General features: G+C 44.7%; 1 long non-coding RNA gene across 1 annotated transcript; it reads right to left on the bottom strand.

Moving 5' to 3' along the window:
• Window positions 1-227: 227 nt before the first annotated feature.
• Window positions 228-5588, bottom strand: LOC139082355 (uncharacterized). Its single transcript, XR_011538268.1, has 4 exons — window positions 5451-5588; window positions 4404-4748; window positions 3102-3259; window positions 228-1996 (listed from the first exon to the last, which is right to left on the bottom strand). It is a non-coding gene; the product is annotated as an uncharacterized lncRNA (long non-coding RNA).
• Window positions 5589-5802: the final 214 nt, after the last annotated feature.

Genomic DNA, 5802 nt, shown 5'->3' with positions numbered 1-5802 from the left:
TGTCTACCTGTTTACAATGTGCCAAGCACTGGGCTGAACACTTGACGTGCTTTTCCTGCTGGAATTCAGCTTACAAACACACATGACGTGACTTTCTCCAATGACGAAACCTCCAGGAGATTTTAGAGAAGGGCGAGATCCACCAAAAGCCTAATGAAGACAGTGAAACTTGAGCTAAAGACAATAAAGCTTAAAGGAAGGAAAGAGTTTGAATAGAGGGATGGGTGAAGGAAGGGCTAGGGCGGGGCAGTCTAGTGGAAATATAACCGCGAGCCACAAATACAAGCCACAGGCATAATTTTAAATTTTCTAATAGCTGCATTTTTAAAAGGCAAAAAAAAAAAGGTGGAATTAACTTTAAAAATGTATTTATGTAACCGAATATTTACAAGTGTTATTTCAACATATAATCAGTATAAAAAATTATTAGTGAGATATTTTAAATTCTTTTCTCTGTATTAAGTCTTTGAAATCTGATGTGCATTTCACACTTACAGCACTTATCAGTTGCAAATAGCCATCGTTCAGGTGCTCAACAGTCACACATGGCCGATGGCCACCAGCTTGGAACGCACAGGTCAAGAGGGAGAAAAGAACCGGCATTTCCTGAAGTCCCACCAGGCCCCGGTCACTTTCTGTACACCATTTAATCTTCCCAACCACCCTCTTATGGAGATATTATTACTGTCCCCATCTTACAGACAAAGACAGTGAGACGCTAAGAGGTTAAGTCCACAGCTAAATAAATGGGTTGACCCAGGATTTAAACCCAGCCCTACCAACTTCAAGCTTAGGGTACTCCTCACATTAGAATTGGCTTAGTGCCGCGGGGGGGCTGTGCACTACAAAACCAGATGATGCCCGAGTGAGCGAGGAGAAACCACAGAGATGCTGGGATCTACTTCTGAACAGCTGCCTCCCCAGACCCCACTGCCCACAGCCTCCTGGACTGGGAGGAGGGAAGGAAAACAAACAAACAAACAAATGAAGCTTTCCCTTTCCAGTTAAATAGAAACTGAAGCTCTAGCTCTGCTTCCTGAGTGCTAAGTGGGGGAGGGGAGGTGCAGGAGGCAAGGAAGGGCACCTGTGGCACATCAATATTTAACTTTTGCTGCAGGAAGGTTCAGGATGAGGAAACACTGGGCCTCTTCCCAGCCGGCAGGGCGGGGCTCCTGTACACCGTTTGCGGCTCAATTTTGTCATCAACTACTGTTTCTAAAACTATTAAGAGAGAAACGGGGGGAAATATAAATAGAATTAACAGTAATTTATGATCTGAAAAGGGACAGTGGGCGTTCAAAATCTGTCTGCATTAAGATACTCTCCCTGCACATCCCTGAACCCCCAAGCCGTGGGATCCTGTAGGAAAAGGATGTTTACACAGTGCTCCTGGCAGGAGAGACACTTTTCCTTGCACCCAGAGGGCAAGGTTCAGCCAACTCTTTGCAAAGGGGTCTGGCCTGTTGCTGAGCATGCTGCTGCGACCCTATCCCCCGTGTGGACAGATACCGAGCTTTTTAGATTTTTGTGTTATTTTATTTATTTCTTGTCCAGTGATCCCTCCTGATTTCTACAGGGACCTCGAGTCTGCCTCTACCCCACTTCAACCAATAGCAAAGCCCACCAGGCAGTTTGCCAGGAAAGACTCTCGTCAGCTCTTCAAAGCGGGCATGTTTCCATGCTTCTGCCTTTGGTAACTCCAGATTCTTCAAGACAAAGGTTTCCACCGCCATCTAAGCATGCTTTAGCCCACGCCATTTCGTTTTGCAGGACCTATTTTTCCAAAGAATTGCAAAGCCACAATCTGTAGCTACTTGAGTTGGAGTCCAAAGGAGAGCGAGTTGTGCCCCAGGATTATTGTTTGTCCTTTTGTTTTTCTTTTCTTTCGGGGTGGGCATTGGGATGCCCTGGCCCGGCTCCACACGCTGCCTCTGGCACGTGCTTATGGCCCAATCAACATTAATGATGCCATCAGGTCTTCGGGTGAATTTTGGAGCTAAAGGGAGAGACAAAAAGAACATTTCAGAAACCACCCCCAGAATCTGTTAGCTGAGGCGCCACACATTTTATCGTTTCACCAGCGAGTCTCTTAGATCGCTAGCGACCCCAAGTGGCCAACTAAAATAATGGTCATTTTTTCCATGGAAAAGAAACATAACTCAAGGTGTTTTACTCTCAAACCCTTGTAGAATTTAAAAACTGCAGAACTGGAAGGACCATTAATGTTACCTGGCCCAACCACCTTGTTTTATAGGAAGCACAGGTCCTGAGAGGTAAAGGGGTTCCGAAGGTCACACAGCACGTTAGGGTTGAATTAGGAAGCAGTCCAAAGAATGGCTCCAAGAGATTCTATGCGTCCAGATTTTAGTTCCTTAATGGAGGGAAAAAAAATTTTTTCCCCAGGCCGCAAAAGAAATATTGCCATTACAGAAGAATCACCATGATGAGGCTGCGTGTCCTAACAGATCCGAAGTTCCACTAGGTAAACACTCGAGCACACACTTCTCTTTTCCTCTTCTATGCCTAAACCAAGCAGGGTACGTTAAATTGAGTCACGGCAAGTGTGAAGCCAGCATGGAAGAGAAGAGGGAGAAGTCAGCATTTGGCAAATGTGGATTAGATGCTTATCCCCAAGGCCTGGGCCCCAAGTAAAGGGAAAGTTTGAGTTTGGTTCTCGCCCTCATAACAGCACTGCAGAGTGTGCACTATTATTCCCATTTTAGAAATGGAATAATCGAGGCTCAGGGAAATGCACTCACTTTCTCAAGATCAATCAACTACTAAATTGCAAAGCCAACTCTCTGAGTGATTTTCCCTATGAACGCCTTGATTAATCTGGCCATCAAATGGGATAACAAAGTCTGCCAGTAGAATCAGAAAATGTGAGTGTTAGAAAGGGTCTCAAAGGGGCCTTCTTTCAAACAAAATGGACCCCTATTATATGAAACAGACAAAAATGATTGGTGTTTATTTATGATAATCAAAGAGAATGTGGGTGTCATTGTAATGAACATCAGGAAATCCCACTCTCCTTAAAACAAAAACTAGAACCTCCAAGGTTTTGCTCCAGGTCATATCTCCACTCTTCCCCCATGTGTCACCTCTCCCTTGATCTCCTGCCATCAGCGAGATAATCCCTGGCAGGACACTGCCCTTCTCTTGGTAGCTCCGTCCTGGTGATGGACAGAATTCCCTTTGCTGTCACCTCTGAGCACCACGGAGGCAGTCTGGAATTTTCCCAATGTTGTTCCTAAAATTACTGTGGAGAACAGAAAGTGAATAAACACAGGGAGCGGGAGAAACCTACGATCAGTCTGATTTATAAAGCATGAAATTCTGATCCAAAGCTTCCCAGAGGTGGTTCTCTCCAGAGCCAGCAAATGCTGCCCTGTTCCAGGAAGGGTCTCGAGATGGAAACGCTCCATGTGAGTGTAACAACCCTTCAGGAGGCAACGTGGCAAGCTGCTTCAAGATTCCTACCCTTTGGCCCAGTAATTCCACCTCCAGCGATCCACCCGAATGAAATAATCAAGCAGTCAGGAAGTAATGTACACGCAAAGATCATTATCACTACCTTGCTTATAATTTGAAAAAAACCTGGAAGCAAATTGTACAGCAATAGGGCTGATGATGTAACTAGAAGATGGAAGATTATGTAACCACTAAAAACATTGTTTTCAAAGCATTTTTAATGACACTAAATGGAAAAAAAGCATTTTAAATGGCATTAAGTGAAAAAAGCAGGGTGCAAAACTGATACACATTAATGTGATCGAATATTTTAAACCAAAATAAGAGTGAGTGTGCAGAGAAAAAAATAATGAGAGGAAACCCGCCAAAATGTTCACAGTCATTATGACAGAGTGGTAAAATTAACGTTGATTTCTTTTCTACTTATATTTTGCTTTAGTTTTACAATGAGGTTGTATTAATTTATATCTGAAAATAAAATAAATTGTTTGTCTTTTTTTTAAAAAGATATTGACCCTTTAGCCCAAAAAGCTGCTGCATTTTCTCAGGCCACATGCCTCCTTACTTCTGCTCCAGCCCCACCTTGCTCCTCTGTCGGGATGCCTTCTCCACCACCCACCTCACTTCTGCCCTCCTTTTGGCTTGTCAATCTGAGAGATCGGCATTCATGACCCAGCCAATGATGTGACGCTTCAAGGGACCCCTCAGAGTCACATTTGTCAAGATGCTAGTGCCACTTCTCAGTTCCTTACCATGAAATAGAGCAGCCCAGTGAAACCTACATCCCCTGATGGTCTTAGAATGCTTTTTCCCTTCCCCTGGGTTGAAAGGCAGACTCTGTTTACATTTGGAATTCATCCAACTACTACTTATTGAGTGGCCACAATGTGCTAGGCCCTGTTCTAGCAGGATACAAGAGACAAGGTCCCTACCCTCAGGGAGTGGCATCCTGGTGGGGGTGACAGCTAGTGAATGATCATACAAAGGAGAAGAAAATCAGCTCTGATAATGCCATGCTGGGAGTGACCCGGTGGCTGTCTGAGGTGGCTATTCTTCAGGTCTGTGATGACAAAGGCGTGAGAGAATATCCAGGATACACTTTGATGCCAAGATGTTTAGAAAAGCCCAGCTTCTCCAGGGCTCCCACATTGGCAGTCAATGTCAGAAGAGGCCAAGAACTCTCGAGAAGGCAGCTGCAGGAGACTTCCAAGGGCAGACGTCTGCACATAAGGCAGTGCAAGCTGACTCCCACTTTCTGCTAATGCTCCCTCCTTCTCCTGTCAAGTGATGTGGGTTGGGAAAGAGAGACCAGAAGAGATTTGTGAGGAGATTTTTTAACCTTACATATACCTGCCAAAAAGTAGACTCCTGTAAATGGGCTGTAGGGAGCCTGTTGCTTAGTTCTCATGGGACTTGTTTTTTACCAAAAGAATAATAAAGCTTTAAAAACCACTATTAGTCAGGGCCAGCCCGGTTGCATAGTGGTTAAGTTTGCACCCTCCACTTTTGCACCCTCCACTTTTGTGCCCCGTGGTTTACAGTTTCAGAGCCCTGGCATGGACCTAGCACAGCTCTTCAAGCCACAGTGTGGTGGCACCCCACATAAAATAGAGAAAGATTTGCATGGATGCTAGCTCAACGACAATCTTCCTCAAGCAAATAGAGGTAGATGTTAGCTCGGGGCCAATCTTCCTCAGGAAAAAAAATCACTATTAGTCTTAAGAGTTCCATCTTTATTAAGTTTCATGAGTCTGAGGTCCTGGGGGCACACATTGAATGTACAAGCGATTTAAGAAACCTCAGAGAGTATAATCAGATTTCAAAGAGGAGAGAGAACCTCAAACCTATTTCTGTTTCCCGACACCACATTGCAACACACGCACACACACACTCCCTCACACCCCTCCTCCCTTCCTGGATCATCTGTGGTGTCGCCTGAGCATCCATTCAGAAAATTTTCCAATTTCTCTGTAACTTACATAACACTTCTTTCTGGACATAAACAGGGATTTCAACTGGGCCAAAAGCTGTCACGAAATCAGCAAAAGACTCATCAAGCACCAAACAACAGAGCAGAAAATGGTTTGAAGTTGGTTGTAACAGATTAAGGCAAAAGGTTCCACCCCAAGGAATGGCTCTCTGAACAGGAAATCAGATGACCTGAGGCAGTCGTTAGGGGAAGGGAGGGAACAGACACAAATCAAGGAAGCAGCACACACCCCACTGCTCTTGGGGCCCGCAGAAAGTTTTTAGAGAAAGCTCAAGAAAATGAAAATGGAGCTAGCCCCAAATATATCCCAGATGTCCACTTCCAGCTCCCAAGAAGCAAGA

The sequence above is a fragment of the Equus przewalskii genome, chromosome 3, assembly GCF_037783145.1.
Source record: "Equus przewalskii isolate Varuska chromosome 3, EquPr2, whole genome shotgun sequence".
In the NCBI taxonomy this organism is placed as follows: domain Eukaryota; kingdom Metazoa; phylum Chordata; class Mammalia; order Perissodactyla; family Equidae; genus Equus; species Equus przewalskii.
Note: the sequence above shows the minus strand (reverse complement) of the source record. Positions and strands in the feature narration are given on the sequence as shown.